The 18,800-nt window shown below is 37.9% G+C and overlaps 1 pseudogene; it reads left to right on the forward strand.

The window, feature by feature from the left end:
• The first annotated feature begins 8,542 nt into the window (after positions 1 to 8,542).
• On the forward strand, positions 8,543 to 9,471 carry LOC118831206 (annotated as a pseudogene).
• The last annotated feature ends 9,329 nt before the right edge of the window (positions 9,472 to 18,800 follow it).

The raw sequence follows: 18,800 nt of genomic DNA on the forward strand, positions 1-18,800 counted from the left end.
GAGGGATGTGGGGAGAGCAGTTATAGAACTTTCATGTGCGTCTTGGGTGGAGTGAAGCAATAAGCTCTTCTCTATCTCTAAAAGCATCCAGGACGGGCAGAATTCTGAAAAATGTAGAATGGGCCAGGGATAATCTAGTAACTTTTTAAAAATAACAAACCAATCACTCATGTGGAAATTGCTCAGAATTTGACTTTGCTCAAATAATGTCAACAATAATGATTTTAATAGTTAAAATGTGGTATAAATCTGAAACTAAACTTATTAGTGAGGATACCAAAAAGCAATAGTCTATTAAATTGGGCCACACTGTTATTTGATTAGATTTATTGTCTTACCACTTTTTGCTGCCTCTGTAGTTCTTTACCACACTGAGTTTACAATTTCACAAAAGAGCAGATTCTTGTTTTTGCATATTCAGGTATTCTTGAATCCCCTAGGCTTAGATATATATTCCCAGGCACTTTTTTTTTCTTTATCCTAAATGGTATTTCCAAAGAATCTGCTGGCTTTCAAGTACAATACTGTCATAGTGTCAGTTGGGCTATTTGCAGCCCAACTGCAAATAGCCTGGATTTCTAGTCCTTGGACTCAATGAAGCTCATGGGAATATAGATTTGAGTTTTTGTTCCTGATTTGCAAAGATGTAATGCCTATGGTCTGGCCACAAAGTTTCACTTCAAGGAGATGAAGGAAAAGGGTGAAGGCATGGGCAATTTAGAATAAGACTTAAGATGAATGTGAAGGAGATTAGTATTGTGGAGTCAAGGAAGGTTTATAACACCCAGGCAGCTTGTGCCTTGCAGGGAGAGATCATTCCTTCACCTGATGTGAAAAGAGCAGATATACAAATTTAAGGAATGCGCCTGATTGAACAAAATAGTAAAGTATTCCACCATTTGCCACAATAAAGTCTAAATGGATGTATAACTTAGATAAAAGGCCACATAATAAAAATTATATCACAAAATTAGAGGAAAAGGGGTATACCTTTCAGAATTCTCGATAATGAAGAGTTGTAGACCATACAAGGGATTGAAATGATCATAAAGGAGAAAATGGACAATTTGGATTATGTAAAGTTGAAAAGATTTTGCACAAACAAAATGAATTAGAAGAGAAGCAATTTTCTAAGAAGAAAATCAGTTAACTGGGAAAAAAAAATCTTTGCAGCAAATTTCTCCGGTAAGATGCTAATACCCAACATATACAGGGAAGTGATGCAAATATGTAGGAATATGAACCATTCCTTAGTAGGTAAATGGTCAAATGCTATGAACAGGGAATTTTCCAAAGAAGAAATGCAAGCTATCAACAACCATATGAAAAAAAAATCTTAATCACTACTAGAAAGAAATGCAAATTAAAACAACTCTGAGCATCCCCTCATGCCCATCAGATTAGCCAAGATGACATATAAGTAAAAAAAAAATTATTGGAGAGGCTGTGGAAGGACAGATATATTAAAGTACTATTGGTGGAGTTGTGAATTAGTCCAACCATTCTAGAAAGCAATTTGGAACTATACCCCCAAAAGTCACTAAATTATGCATACCTTTTAGCCCAATGACACCAGTACTAAGCATATATCACCAGAGAGATCAAAGACGAAAAGGGCTGTACCAAGAACTGGAAACAAAGTGGGTGCCCATTGGTTGGAGAATGGCTGAAGAAATTATGATATATTGATGTAATGAATTATTACAGTGCCATAAGAAATTATGACTATGACAAATTCAAAGAAACTTGAGAAAACTTGAATAAATTGATGCAGAGTTTACTGAGCACAATAAGGAGAACGATTTATGCAGTGACAATCACAATGTAAAGGAAATAATTCTGAAAGACTTGAGAACTCTGATCATTTACAATAACCAGTAATGACTCCAGAAGACTGATAAGAAGCATGTTTCCTGCCACTTGGTAGAAAGATAATGGACTAGAATGCAAGGGTCCACGAACTTGATTTTTAAAAATATATTGATAATTTAAAAAAAATTTGTTTCCTATGTAATCCTGTGTATTTTATTCATTTCAAAAAACATTATTCTGAGAGTCTATAGACTTCACCAGGCTGTCAGAGGGGTCCATGATACATAAAAAAGGTTAAGAGCTCCTGGACTAGAAGCACAAGAATGAGGCATACATTTTTTGAAATGATTAATGTCTAGACTTTTTTTTGTCTTGACTGTATTTATTTGTTACGATAGAGGCTTTGATGGAGTGGTTATAGAGGAGGTTAGAGGGATAGTGATAGTAATGCAAAAAATCAAGAAGAGAGCATTGATCAAACATTAGAAAAATAAACTGAAGAAAGCCAAAGGAAGTTCAAGAGATGCAGACAAGCAGGGCACTGTCAGTACTACAATTTTAAATTACATACATAACTTCTTTTTAAAAATCTATATATAATAGAGATTCGTGGTTTCATTTGCAACCTTCTTCTTTGGTTCCTCTTTGGATAGGGAAATATTAAAGCTTGTTATTGTTTTTCAAATTCATAATAGCATAACGAGGGCTGAATTGGAGCAAATTCCACCTCTCCTATTGAAAGAGTATTCAGTATTCCATGGGGTGTACTCCAACCCAACCTTTGATAGAGTTTAAAAAGAAAAAAAAGGAATTTTAAAGTTAATTTTTAGAGAAAAACTAAAGGAAGGAGTGCCCCTGAAGGTATTTGAAGAGCCAAGAGTAGAAAAGGTGGCTACCTGGACCTGTATGAGACCAATAAAGTGCCAGGTATGGTCTGCCCATAGAACCTTTGCTTCCTCCAGAAAGACTTGCAGAAATGCCCTGAGTTCCCAAGTCACCCACATGCTCGCCCATAGGAACTACTGAGTGGGGGATTGAGTTTCTCAGTTTTGGCCTGATATAGGGGCATTGTTGCCTGGTCAGAGGAGAATCATGTGGGATGAGTGAACACCAGAACTGGTAGTATCAATTTACTCATTTGTAACATTTGGATTTATGTTATATATGACATATTGTCTTAAATCAATGAAACACAGAGCCAATGATGTAGCAAAGAAGAGAAGCCAGTGATATAAGAACTAAAGCCATAAGATCTGATTGGGTAATCCACAAATGTGAACATTAAACACAAAGCATTAACTAGAAAGGAGTGAAGCTAAAGGAAGGTGCTGTTGTTTGTCCTTCTTGGAAGAGGACCAATGACATCACAGAGTGATATCTTGACCTGCACATGATTTGGTTTTAAGTGAGCCAGAGATATACAAAGTCATCACCCTCTCTCTTCCAGAAGTTCAGTGGCAGAACAGAAGTCAAGACCACTGATGATGGCTCAGATGCAATGGATGACCGTGGCATCTTGAATGTCTGATTAAGCTCTAAGGGCTCCACAGCATCTGCTTCAGCAGCCTTCGTGGCCATCGGAACAAACTGTTCTCATCCACCCTTTCCACAGAAGTCTTCACATTCTTGGGGAAGACATCTCTCAAACTCACCAATGGTTTTGAGGCCTGTTGGTTACACTCAGCCTGGTTTATTAAAATTATTAATACACTAGATGACAACATGAGTCCAATACAGGATCCATTTCATAGAGAATCATGGAGAACTTGGTGATTACCCTCAGAATTCCCTCTGCTATTGGGCAGTTCACAAAACAGATGGAAATGAGCATTTGATCAACAACTCACCTTCTAAGGAAGCCTTCCCTAACACCTTTTAATTCCAGTGCTTTCCCTCTTTTAATTGTTTCTTATTTATTCTATCCATAGTTTGCTTTGAATGTATTTGTTTGCATGTTGTCTTCCCACATTAGACTGTAAGCTTATTGGGTCCTTGGGGAAGTTTTTCTATCTCCAGTGTTTAGCACAGTGCCTGATATAGAATAGGCACTTAATAAAAGTTCATTGAATTGATCACAGTACCTCCCAATAGTTAATTACAAAGTGAAATAATAGATATGAAAGCACTTTGAATTAGTATGTTATATATGCAAATGGTTATTTTTCTTTCTGTAGCTATTATTACATATCCTAGATATGAAAGTGAAAAGGGAAGGGAAAGAGAAAGATTGTATTCCTATGCAATGGATTTGGAGTCAAAGTAACTGGATTGAAATCCTAGCTCTGATACTTATTATGCGACTAGGAGGAATTCATTCCATATCTTGAAGAATGTTCAAAGCAATTCAACAAACATGAAGTATGTGCACAACATAGTGCTAGATGCTGGGTAAGATACAATGTTGTCTCTGCTTTCCTAAGAGCTCATAGGGCAGTACAAGTCTATTTCGGTGCCATCTTTGCTTGGTGTTTGCAATGGCAGGGGAGGGGGGCGGAGAACTGCTATCAAAGTTTCAGACTGTCTAGTAGAATTACTATCCAAATTGTATTTAACGCCTAAAGGAACTCATGTCAAGAGTCCCAAAGAGTATTTCCTGCCCTCATAGGATCATAGGATCATTTATTTAAAGATAGAAGGGTCCCAAGAAGTCATATAGTCTGGCCCCCTCATGTGACAGATGAAAAAATCATGCCCTACCAAAAAGTATTGTAATAAAAATGCTAAGGTACTCCAAAAGCTCTTTCCAAGTCAATGCCTTGGCTATGGTATGTCATACCACTCCTCATCCCCTCATTCCCCTCCCCCCAAAAAAAGAACAGAAAAAGGAAAAAAGTTGCTATCCAACATATTCCTACCAGTCACTCAGCAAACATTTATTAAGCACATACTATGTGCCAAGCATATTGTCCTTCTGGAGAAGGAAATGGCAAATAGCTCCAGTATCTTTGCCCAAAAAAAAAACCCAAATAGGGTCACAGAGTCGGACACCACTGAAATGACTCAACAACAACGACATGTGCCAGGCACAAGTTCAGGTGCTAGGGATACAGAAAGAAAACTGAAAACAATCCCTACCCTCAAACAGCTTACAGGCTAGCTAGGGGAGACAGGTACAGTGGGACTAAAATGAGGAGCACTGTTTTGGGGTAGGAGGTACATTGGACTTGAAAGCTGAAAACCTGTCCTGCTTGCTGAGCGCCTACTTTGTGCCTTACTAGCCATGGGCTCATAAGCATGGTATTTAACCTATCTCTGAAAATGGAAGGGAGCCAGTCATAGCCAGAGAGAGAAAAGAACAGATGGGCAAGCTCACATGCTAAATCCACTTAATGTCAAAAGGATTTCCAGGAGGATATGGACAAGATTCACAGAGGATCAGCTGAGAATTGTACCTGGATAAGGGTATCAGTGAAATCACAGATTTATCTAAGCAAGGAAATAAAAAATGGGAACAGGTAAGTGATACAGCGGATAGAGGGCTAGACTCAAAGGCAAACAGGAAGGAAGGAAACAAGCATTTATTAAGCACCTACTATGTGCAAGGCACTTTACAAATATTATCTCATTTGATCTTCACAACAACCCTTAGAGGTTGGTGTTATTATTATCCCCATTTTACAGTTGAGGCAGACAGAGGTTAAATGACTTGCCCAGGGTCAATAGCTAGTAAATGTCTGAGATTGTATTTGAACTCAGGCCAGTGTTCTACCTGCTGTGCATCCTAGTTATTTACCACCTCACAGTTGATGAGACCAAATAAAAAGTTGTGCCAAGTGAGAAAGACCTTTGTGGGTGCAAAAGGCCTCCCCCCCCCCATCTGGCGACCCATGATGTCCACACCATCTGCTGCCCCAATTCTCTCATCAAAGTCAATGACACTATTCAGATTGATTTGAAGACTGGCCACATTACCAATTTAATCAGGTTTGATTCTGGGTAACCTGTGTATGGTGACTGGTAGAGTTAAGTTGGGTGGAAGTGGCATGATTGCCAATAGGAAGAAACATTTGGGCTCCTTCCATGTGGTCCACATGAAGAATGCTAATGGAAAAAACTTTGTCCCCAGGTTTTCAAACTTTTTTTGTTATTGCCAAAAGTAATGAGCTTTGGATTTCCCTACCCAAGAGGAGAGCATCCATCTCACCACTGGCAAAGAAAGAGACAAGAGTTTGGCTGCCAAACAGACCTGTGGATGTGATTACAGATCACAAAAGGGTTTCTGTGGTCAAATAAAGACATTACAATGTGCTTTTTTTAAAAAAAAAAAAAAAAAAGAAAAAGTCAGTTTCATTATTTGTGACCACAGGTTTTGAATGCAGGCTGTCAGATTTTCAAGACCTAGCTGGTCATGGCTCTGGCTGTTCATGCCCCGGGGGGGGGGGGGGGTTATGTTATACTTTTGCTGTGAAAGATATACCAATGTCTGCTCACAGAATTTACAAAATTACTCCATATTACAGTATGGAAAGAAAAAAATCAAGAAGGGATTGCACCCCTGGCCAAAAAATATTTTGACATGTCTGAAGATCTAAAATAGTTCTCTGGTTTTGGAGGACTCTCTGGTGACTTTCAGCAGGCTGTCTCAGGTTCTAGATAGGATCTCCTCACTTACCCCCTTCCTGCCCTTTTCTGAGAATGCCTGAAAAATTGCACTGAAAGCGGTGATGGTGGAAATGATTACTGACCATTCATCAGCTTCTTCTTGCCTGTGACATCAGAAATGCAAAATCAATCAGATATGCCTGAGTAACACCCTGCCCCTACTGCTGGTAAAAACTCATGTCTTTCATCTACCTTTCACCCAATCTGGGTTCATCCTTTCCTTATTTCTGGTTTGAAAGTGTCAGACATGCTGTTCAGAGTGTAGCTTTCCCTTGTGATTTCATGTCTAGGGTACCTCTTTCTGCATCTCTTTATGCCATCTCTTGTATGGCTTGTATTCTTTAAGCATTTGCTGGTTTGTCTGATTCTTTTGTGAAACCTCCTTTAGTTCTCCAGAATTCTGCAGTATCTGGGACTGTGTGTCACTTAACCGAAATGGTCAAAGAATTCAGGCAATGAGGTGTTCTGGACAAGGTAATTTTCTGGATGACTGAAGATTATTTTTAATTAGGCCTCTAATTGCCTTTTTTAAAAAGTAACTTTAATATGTAGAAGATATATTGGATTCCATGCCATCTTGGGGAGGGAGGCGGGGAGGGGAGGAAGAAAATCTGGAACTTAAAACCATACGGAACTAAGTGTTGTAAACTAAAAACAAAAAAAAATCTTAATAAAAAATAAAAAAATAAAAATTAAAAGTAACTTTAAAAGAGCCTTTTAAAATTGTAGTATACAATTCTCTGTCTTGGAAAACAGCATGTTATGGAAATAATTTAATTTTTCTTGATGATTCAGGTTCATCGATATTAGATGTGAGCTGGCCTCAGAATATACCAGAGAACTTGTTTCCTTTAAAAAGTCTCAGGTGTCTCCTGGCTTTTGGGGAGTTATTTGCCTCTTTATCATGAGAGTAGAGCAAAGGACTCACAATTGCATGACCTCCAGGCAAGATGCTTTCTGCAAAATTAACTATTAAATCAGTGACCAAGGCAGCCTTATCACAACTTGTTTTTTCAACTTTCATAAAATCTTCATACTAACAGCAACCTTTGATTGGGCATTTAATTCTATGCTGCCTTGTATGTGTAAATATGTAGACATATATGCATATATACATGTGTTTGCATCCTATCTCTGCCACAAGGTTGAAAACTACTTAAGGGCAGTGAATGTTTGCAACCTGGACAGTTCAAGATACCATGTCCTTAATAAAGCTTAATGAATGTATATGTAATTATTGTGATCAAATATGAAAAGAAATTCATGAAAGTTTGTCTTTTCCAAAGTTCAGCTTCTTACAGGCCAGAAAAAGAAACAGGATAGCTGTATTTTGAAACCTCGGTTACATAACTAGGCTATTCTATTCTATTAAATAATGCAGCATTCCTTTCTTTAAAAACTTCACTTAGAAATGATTCCCCTAAGATTGGCTAGACCTGCTATAATTCATAAAGTTTATCTTGTTTTTCTCTTAAATAATAGTTAATACTTCTATAGTTCTTCATAACGACAAATTGCTTTCATGTATAGTATCTTACTTGAGCCTCACAAGAATCGTGCGAGGTAGTTAGTACAACTATTACTTCTTTTATTTTAGTACAATATATCATTTTAGTATAGTTAGTACAATTATATTCTAATTTTAGTGACTGGGAAATTGAGGTTCCACAAAGGTAATCATATACTTCATGATGCAAATTCCTACCAAATTGTAGAGAAAATGCAATAGAGAATATATAATTTCACCCTTTGACTTTATTTCACCCATGCTGTACTTAACCCTAGAAATCAGAATGGACTTTGGGAAAATATATTATGGGCTTCCTTAATTCGAATTTTATTTAAGATTTCCAAAAGCATTTGCCAATTATTTTTCTGTTTCCTTTAGAGTTCTAATAAGTGAGCATGTTTTCTTCCAGTGTGTGAGATTTGTATAATTTAAATGGCAGTATCATGGCTACTTTGACCATGCTTCAAGATCAGCTCAGGTCCCACTTCTATGAAAAGCCTTTCTCCCAACTGTCAATACCCCACAAATTAAGTCGCTTTGTTATATATGTTTTGTGTTTACTTAAACGTGTATTTGTGCCTTTCCGCGCTGCCCCGAAGAGGGTTCCATACAGCGTTGTTCTCGGTTTCCGTCGTAACTTTAAAGGGAAACTTTCACAATGTCCGGAGCCCTGGATGTCTTGCAGATGAAGGAGGAGGATGTCCTCAAATTTCTTGCTGCAGGAACCCATTTGGGTGGCACCAATTTGGACTTCCAGATGGAACAGTATATCTACAAAAGAAAGAGTGATGGCATCTACATCATTAACTTGAAGAGAACTTGGGAAAAGCTTCTGCTGGCAGGTCGTGCCATTGTTACCATTGAAAACCCAGCCGATTGTTGGTGTCATCTCATCCAGGAACACTGGCCAGCGAGCTGTTCTGAAATTTGCTGCTGCCACTCGCGCCATACCTATTGCTGGGCATTTCACACCGGGCACCTTCACTAACCAGATCCAGGCAGCTTTCAGGGAGCCTCGCCTCTTGGTGGTCACTGATCCTCGGGCAGATCACCAGCCTCTTACTGAAGCATCCTATGTTAACCTCCCAACCATTGCACTGTGCAACACAGACTCTCCACTTCGCTATGTGGATGTTGCCATTCCATGTAACAGCAAGGGGGCTCACTCAGTGGGTCTCATGTGGTGGATGCTGGCCCGTGAAGTCCTGCGTATGCGTGGTACCATCTCTCGTGAACACCCGTGGGAGGTTATGCCTGATCTTTACTTCTACAGGGATCCAGAGGAGATTGAAGAGGAAGAGCAGGCTGCAGCTGAGAAGGCAGTGACAAAGGAAGAGTTTCAGGGTGAATGGACCGCACCTGCCCCAGAATTCACTGCTACTCAGCCGGAGGTGGCGGATTGGTCTGAGGGAGTACAGGTGCCATCTGTGCCCATTCAGCAGTTCCCCACCGAAGATTGGAGTGCTCAGCCAGCTACTGAGGACTGGTCTGCGGCTCCTACTGCTGAGGCCACTGAATGGGTAGGAACTACCACAGAGTGGTCCTAAGTTTTGCCCCAGATGCTCTAATAGTGTTGGAAAAATGCTGATGGAAAATAAACATTGGTTTCTTACAAAAAAAAACAAACAAACAAACGTGTATTTGTTGGTTCTCTCCAGTGGAATGTAACCTCCTTGAGAGAAATGACTTTCACTTTTGCCTTTTCGCATTTGTCTGGCACAGAGAAGGCACTTAAAAGTACTTGCTAAATTGAATCTAACTTAAATGAGCAGATAATGTTAATGTTTTGTTGTTCAGTCATGTCTGACTCTTTATAACCCCATTTGGGGTTTTGTTGGCAAAGATACTGGAGTGGTTTGCCATTTCCTATTCCAACTCATTTTACAAATAAGAAAACTGAGGTAAATAGGGTTAAGTGACCTGCCCAGGGTCACACAGCTAATAAGTGTCTGAGGCCAGATTTGAACTTAGGAACATAAATTTTCCTGACTTCAGACCTAGCATTTTATAAACTGTGCCATCTAGCTGCCCCCAATGCTAAGGCTATATTTGCATGGTTTGTACTCCTAGCCTCCCCCCCAAAAAAAGTCCCAATTTTGATTAAACTTTAGTGAATTAGATAAATCTATTTAGGTGTAAAGGGTGAAATGGGATGGATGGGGATGTATCTCCATCTTTTTTTGAAGGGAAGAGGAGGGCAATACTTTTCCCCAAGCAAATCTGGGTCAAGACATGAAGCAGATACATTCATTCCCTTCAGAGTTCTGTGAGTTGGCTATATCTATAAGCTTCCTCATTTATTACCAAGACTCATGCACATCTCAATAGTGTTGCACAGGCATGTTGGGTTGTTTACAAAAAAAAAAAGACAGCTATTTCTGGGACCTTCTGAAAGGCATACTGTCAACCTAGATAGAAATAACCTTGTGGCATCTATCCATTACTGATTGTGAATATGTTGTCATATTAGCTTTAGAAGTCATGATAAATTGTCTGTATTAATAGTGGACCAATGATATGGCAGACTATTTAAATGTCAAGGGAAAAAAAGAATAACATGGGATGATTTTTCACTTAGCAGCTGTGACCAGCTTTCTTTATCACTACAATTTAATACTAATACAGTTTCTCAGTGTGTTTCTTCAACCTTACCGTATGTGTTCCTTGACAGTTGATACTTAATTCAATTCACCAAGTGTCTATGACATGCAAAGCACTGAAGGAGAAACAGAGGTGAATAAGACAATCTCTATATGGGACTTGCCTTTAAGGAGTTTATGACCTAATAAAGAAGATAGGTTGTTGTTCAGTCATTTCAGTCACATCCAATTCTTCATGGCTGTATTTGGAGTTTTCTTGACAAAGATAATGGAGTGGTTTGCCATTTCCTTCTCAGTTCATTTTACAGATGAGGACGAGGCAAACAGGGTTAAGTGACTTGCCCGGGGTCACTCAGCTAGTGCCTGAGACCAGATTTGAACTTAAGAAGATGAGTCTTCCTGACTTCAGGCCAAGGCACTCTATCCTTGTGCCGCCTAACTGCCCAAAGGAGATAAGAAACTTACTCAAAAACAAGGATAATATAAAATAGAACCTGATGTACGCAGGAGAGCTAATTACAAAATAACACCAGGAAGTAGAGGGGGTTCTAGACAATGTTCTTTGCCTTGTGAGTAAAATAAGATAATTATGTAAAATATCTTTTAAAAACAGTGAAGCAAGGGACACTAGATGGTACAGAGGAGAGAGCGCTGGCCCTGGAGTCAGGAAGACTCATCTTCCTGAATTCAAATCTGGCCTCAGACACTTACTGGCTGTGTGAACCTAGGCAAGTCACTTCACCCTATTTGCCTCAGTTTCCTCATTTATAAAACAAACTAGAGAAGGAAATAGCAAACGATTCTAGCATCTTTGCCAAGAAAACCCCCAATAGGGCCATGAGCAGTTGGAAGTAAGTGAAAAACAAAAACAACAAACTCATGTTAGCTATTGCATGGATAGTCTTTAATAAAATATTATTTCAAAAAATTTTAAAAATGAAAGCAGTGCAGCATTATCTACATGGAGGATGTTGCCATTGATGGTGTTATTAGTATAAAGTAAGAGATTAAGAGTTCTGTTTTCCAAAGCAAGAGACTGTCCAGGCCCATTTCAACCTATCAGTTTCTCCAACAGAATGCTATCTATTCCTTAGACCTAATACACCTTAATCTCCTTATCTCCATAATCTCACTGTTCTGGTTGTAGGGTTTCAGTTGATTCACGGTCAGCTACATTGAGGATCAGAACAAGCTTAAGGAGGAAAAGATTCCTTGAAATGATCAAGGATGTCCATCCTTTCGGGGATGCTTCTTAAATAGTTTATAATTCTGGCCCCTTGATTAGAGAGAGAGCAAAAGAGAGAGAGAATAGTAAACAGTAAAATTCTTCTTTGTATCCCCTATAGAATCCAGCTCAGTGCCTTGCACGAAGTACTCAATAAAGATTTGTTGAATGAATGAGTGAGTGAATGAATTCATTATTCAAGACTTTCCCCAGGGCTGTCATTTAACATTATAAGGTTATAGTGGTAAATTAGTTTGGCCAGATGGTTTCCTCTTAGGTTCAAGCAATTCTCCCTAGAGAGATGGCCTGTGGTGGGGAAGCAGACATTCCAACCCAGATTTTCTATAGGAGACACCATAGCGGAATCACTGCCAACCTTAATAAGCAAATCTCCCCAAATTATTATGTCAGCTGATGAACTTGCAGAAAATAATGTTCAAAAGATTATTAAAATTGATTCCAGACCATCTGAGGGAGCAGTGTGCAAAAAAAAATAGGTGCATATATCAACAATATATATAAATGAAGACATACCAAATTGGGCTTATCAGGAAATGAAATCAGGATTGTAGGGGAATGTGTTTTCACTGATGTTAACTAAAATCATGGGGATTGATCAACTCTCATCCATACTAAAGTTATTTTGCCAGGTGTCTGAAAAGAGAGTCTGAAATCTTGGACATGGGGGAATTCATTTTCTAATAAGCAGGTCTTCTGTAGACAGATGTTAAAACCAGACAGGAAAGTTAGAAGATCAGCATCTTTACATTTGCTTTCCTGTCCTGCCACATTGTAGGATAAAATTTAGTTTCTATGAAAAAAATAATAAACTTATTTTTCTGAGCAAAATACTTGTAATAATAGAGAAATCTGGAAAGTTAGTTGTAGAGAAATGGGTACCATCATTCACTACTGATACACTACAAACTAGTAGAATCTTTTCAGAAAGGAGTTTGGCAGTGTGTAGTAAATGTAAAAAAAAATCATACCATTTGACCCAAAGCTCAAGATCATGCAGAAGATAGCAATCAAAATTGTCAATAACCTGAATCTGGGCACTAAGAAGATCTGCTGAAAGAGCATCATCCCCAAACACCTGGAAAAGAGAAGACTCAGGGGTTCCAGAATTCAGTAGCTGTCTTCAAATATTTAAAAAGCCATTACCAGGAAGAGGAATTAGATCATTCTGTTTGGCTCTGAAGGACAATAATAGGATCATTGGCAGAAGTTTCAAAGTAGAAAACTTAGGCTTGATTTTAACGAAAACTTGTAAACAAATTTGTTATTTGAAAGTAGAATGAGCTATCTTGAGAGGTAGTGAGTCTCTTGTCATTGGAAGTTTGGTTTATTGTAGCATGGACTCAGAAAGCATATGGGTTCATCCTGTATGGATCTTGTTCCTACATAGCTGTTTGCATGTTGTCTTTCACCATTGGACTGTGAACTCCTTGAAAGGAGGTACTGAAATTTGCCTTTATTTGTATTCCCAGTGCCTACCACAGTTCCTGGCACAGAGTAGGTGCTTAATAAATATTTGTTGACTTAAGTAAATGACCACTGACTCCAAAATAGTATTTTTAAAATGCTGAATTGAATCTCAGACTTGAATGAGCTAGACCTTACCAATTATAGAATCATGTCATCCCAAGTCCCAAAAGACAGATGGATGGTCTTGCTTTGACCTTCAGAATGTGCTCTTTTTTTTATTTAAACATGAATATAACCAATTACATTTGTCTTACAAAAACTTAAATTTGAGCTAATGAATGTCAGGAGAGGCAGTGTAGCATGATAGATAGAGACATGGACTTGGACTCACAGAAACCTGGGTTCCAGTCAGACCTTTAATCCATACTGACCAAGAGATCTTGGACAAACCACTTAAACTCCAAATGCCCTCACCAATTCTCTAAGACAATAAGATGTAGAGAGGGTGCTGACCAGCACCAGTAAAGAAAGTTCACTGGGAGCACTGTGTTGAGCACTAGAGATACAAAAGAGGCAGAAGACTGTCCCTGCCTTCAAGGAGCTTATAATCTAATGGGGAACTCAAGATGCAAACAAATATATGGAAAGCAAGCTATAAATAGGATAAATAGGAAGTAATGAATAGAGGGAAGGCACTAGAATTAAGAGGGGTTGAATTACAAATCACATAAAATGATACTACAAGATTCTTTGAAGAGAGAGCTTGTTATTGTTGATAACACAACGTCCTTCCTAGATGTGGGACCAGATTTCAACACCTAGATGTGGTTCACCAGAATACAAGGGGACTATCACCTCTTTATTCCTAGAAACTATCATAATATAGGCCAAGTTTGTTTTGGCTTTTTTAACTTAAATATCACTCTGTTGACTTATATTCAGCTTTTAAACCACTACAACACCCCCCGCCCCGAACTTTTTTAGACAAACTGCTATCAAAACATGCCTTTCCCAACTTGTACTTATAAAGTAGATTTACTCCACCAACAATGCAGTGTCCCAGTTTTCCAACATCCTCTAACATCCAATATTTTCCTTTTTTTCACACTAGCCAATCTAATAGGTGTGGGGTGGTACCTCAAAGCTGTTTTAATTTGCATTTCTCTAATCAAGACTTTCCCATTTATCTCTATTCAAATTCCTCTGGTTATATTTGGCCCCATGATCTGGCCTAGTAAAATATCTTTGAATCCTGGCTGTCATCCAATATGCTAGCCATTCTCTCATCTTTGTGTCACCAATAGATTTGATAAGTATTCCAACTATGCCTGGGGTAGCTAGGTGGTGCCATAATGCACAGAGTGCTGTGCCTAGAGTCAGAAAGACTCATCTTCCTGAGTTCAAATGTGAATTCAAATTTACTAGCTGTGTGATCCTGGGTAAGTCCCTTAACCCTGTTTGTCTCAGTTTCCTCATCCATGATGGAGAGCCAGAGAAGGAAATGGCAAACCACTCCGGAATCTTCTTCAAGAAAGCTCCAAAAAGAGTCACTAAGAGTTGGACATGAGTGAAAACAACTAAACAGCAGCAACCACCAACTATGTCTTTATCTGAGCTGTTGCTAAAAACATTAAACACCAGAGAACTAACTACAGATCCCTGATGCATTCCACTGGAGGCCTCATAATTGGTATCAACTATTAATAACTAGTATTTGAGTCCTGCCATTCAGTCAGTTCCATATTCATCTAATTATATTCTCATCTAAACACATCTCTTCACCATTTCCATGAGAATGGCATAAGGGACTTTATCAAATGTATTGTTAAAGTCTGGGTGAACTACTCCTATGGAATTTTTCTCAACTTTAGTAAAACACTTCAGTAAACCTTTCACAAAAGGAAATAAAGGTCTTTATGATCATTGCTTCCTTTTCTGGCTCACCAACCTTCTCTTTAATAATATATTCCAGAATATATTATTTTGCCAAGAATCAAAGACATGTTTCCTGGACTATAATTTTCAGATTCTATTCTCTTGCCTTTTTTGAAAATTGAGTCAACATTTACCTTTTCTCAGTGTCCTTTATGTTGTTATTGGAGAAGGAGATGGCAAACCACTCCAGTATCTTTGCCAAGAAAACCCCAATTTCAGAGTCTATTCTCTTCCCTTTTTTGAAAATTGAGTCAACATTTACCTTTCCTCAATGTCCTGCCCCTCTCCAATTCTCTACAATCTTTCAAAAATCACTAGTGTTGGTGATCTTCTGCTAGTTCTTTCAGTATCCAAGCCTACAGTTTGTCTGAGTCAGGTGACTGGAATTTCTCAAAGGCAGCCAGGTGTCTCTTACAATCTCCTTACTTACCTTGGGTATCAACTCTCTATTAACCATTTTGGTTCTGTCCTTTTCAGTCCAAAGTTCATTCTCCCTGCAGAGAAAACAGGGAAAAAATTGAGCAGTTCTGCTTTCTCTCTGTCACCAGCTATCATAGTCCTATCTACATCTTGCAGTTGTCTTATCCTCTGATCCCCTCTCATGTTGCAATTTCTAATACCACAAAAAGAGCTGCTCTAAAGATTTTTATACAAATAGGTCCTTCTCCCTTTTTGGATGTCTTTGGGATATAGATCTAGCAGTGGCATTGATATATCAAAGAGTATGCACAGTTTTATAGCCCTTTGGGCATAGTTCCAAATTGTTCTCCAGAATGGTTGGATCATTTCACAACTCCACCAGTGTCCCAGTTTTCCAACATCCTCTAACATCCAATATTTTCCTTTTTTTCACACTAGCCAATCTAATAGGTGTGGGGTGGTACCTCAAAGCTGTTTTAATTTGCATTTCTCTAATCAATAATGATTTAGAGCATTTTTTCATATGACTACAGATAGCTTTGATTTCTTTATCTCAAAACTGCTTGTCCATATCCTTTCACTGTTTACCAATTTGGGATTGACTTGTGTTTTTAGAAATTTAACTCAGTTCTCTATGTATTTGAGAAATGAGAATTTTATCAGAGACACTTGTGGCAAAATTCCCCCCCCCCCCATTTTCTGCTTTCCTTGTAATTTTGGTTGCATTGGTTTTGTTTGTGCAAAAACTTTTAAATTTTATATAATCAAAATTATCTCTTTCACATTCTATAATGCTCTCTACATCTTCTTTGATCCTAAATTCTTCCCTTATCCATAAATCTGACAGAAAAACTATTCCATGATCTCTTAATTTACTCACGGTATCACCCTTTATGTGTAAATCATGTACCCATTTTGACCTTATCTTGGTATACAGTCTGAGATGTTGGTCTATACCTAGTTTTTGCCATACTGTTTTCCAATTTTACCAGAAGTTTTTGTCAGATAATGAGTTTTTATTCCAAAAGCTTGGATCTTTGGGTTTATCATATACTAGATTAGTATGGTCATTTGCTATAATGTAATTTGTACCTAATCTATTCCACTGATCCACCACTCTATTTCTTAGCCAGTACCAGATTGTTTTGATAATTACTGCTTTATAATACAGTTTGAGAACTGGTATGGCTAGACCACCTTCTTTCACATTTTTAAAAAATTAATTCCCTTAATATCCTTGAGCTTTTGCTCTTCCATATGAATTTTATTATTATCTTTTCTAGCTCTATAAAATAATTTCTGGTAGTTTAATGGTATGGCACTGAATAAATAGATGTATTTAGGTAAAATTGTCATTTTTATTATATTGGTTCACCTACCCATGAGCAATTAATATTTTTCCAATTGTTTAGATCTGACTTTAGTTTGTGTTTATAGCTTATAGTTTAGTTTATAGTTGTGGTCATATAGTTCTTGAGTTTGTCTTAACAGGTAGATGCCCAAGTATTTTATACTGTCTACAGTTGTTTTAAGTGGAATTTCTTTTTCTATCTCTTGCTGCTGGACTTTGTTAGTAATATATAGAAATGCTAATGATTTATGTGGATTTATTTTGTATCCTGCAACTTTGCTAAGGTTGTTAATGATTTCAAGTAGTTTTCTAGTTGATTACCTAAGATTTTCTAGGTGTAATTCTAAATCACTATTGATTAGGGAAATGCAAATTAAAACAACTCTGAGGTACCATCCCACACCTATCAAATTGGCTAACATAACAGAAAAGGAAAATGACAAATGTTGGAGGGGATGTGAAAAAGTTGGGACACCAGTGCCTTGTTGGTGGAGTAGTAAACTGGTCCAACCATTGTGGAAAACAATTTAGAACTATGCCCAAAGGATTGTAAAACTGTGTATATTCTTTGATCCGTTAATACCACTACTAGGACTGTATCTTAAGGAGCTTAAAGAAAAGGGAAAAGGATCTTTATGTACAAAAATACTTATAGCTGCTCTTTTTCTGGTTGTTGTATTCCATCCTTCACTCTTGAAGAAAACCAATAACATAAAGAGGGTGGTATCTTGACTCAGAAGTGAATTGGATTTAAGTTAGGCAGAGCTGTGCAGTCAATGGCCTCACTCTCTCCTCCAGAATCATTGTGAGTACAGTGGCAAGACATAAGTCAAGATGACTGGCAATGACCCAGATATTTTTGTGGTGGCAAAGAACTGCAAACTAAGGCAATTGGAGAATGGCTGAACATGCTGTGGTATATGATTGTGATGGAAGACTATTAAGATTATAAGAGTGCAAATGATGAGAAGGATGCTTTCAGAAAAACCTGGAAAGACTTACATGAACTGATGCAAAGAGAAATGGACAGAACTGGGGGAACATTGTATGCAGTAATGGCAACATTGTGACAGTGATCAACTGTGAAAGACTTAGCTACTCTGGTCAATACAATGATTTGAGACAATTCCAAAGTACCCATGTTGAAAAATGTTATGTACCTACATAGAGAGAACTGACTCTGAGTACAGATTGAAGTATACTTTTTTCACTTTCTGGATTTTTCTTGGTTTTTTTGCAACATGACTAATATAGAAATATGTTTTGCATGACCACACATACATAATTGATATCATATTGCTTGCCTTCTCAATAAGTGAGGGAGGAGCTGGAAAGAGGAAGAGAATTTGGAACTCAAAATTTTATAAATTAATGTTAAAATGAATTAATTTTTAAAAACTAAATAAAGTAAAATAAATCCATTCTTCAGAACTTCTTATCCCTCCTGAGTTGGCTTGCCCTAAAATTTTCTCATGCAAAAATGCTTTTTTTAATCCTTTATCTTAAATCTCTAAAATCTACTCTCTCCAAATCTAGTCCATCTGAGACTGTGCTTGGCTTTCCTCTCCTTTTAAATCACAAATTCTCGAAATGAATGTCAGCTTCCCCCTTCTACCATTTCCACCTGAGGAGCGAATTTCTTCCTGTTTGCAAAAATCAGAACTTGCATTGCATTTTCTCTTGATGGTTCCTCCACCTTTTGAAGGATGAAACTATCATTATATCAAACTAAGTTGTTATATTCTCTACTTTTGGCAAAGAGTTTGGCATAATTGATGTCTCCCATCACTACCGTGGGGCAGCTAAGTGGCTCAGTGGATAGAGTGCAAATCTGCTCACTAGCTGTGTGACCCTGGGCAAGTCACTTAACCCTGTTTGCTTATTTGTAAAATGAGCTGGAAAAGGAAATGGCAAACC

Source organism: Trichosurus vulpecula, chromosome 1, assembly GCF_011100635.1.
Source record: "Trichosurus vulpecula isolate mTriVul1 chromosome 1, mTriVul1.pri, whole genome shotgun sequence".
NCBI lineage: Eukaryota > Metazoa > Chordata > Mammalia > Diprotodontia > Phalangeridae > Trichosurus > Trichosurus vulpecula.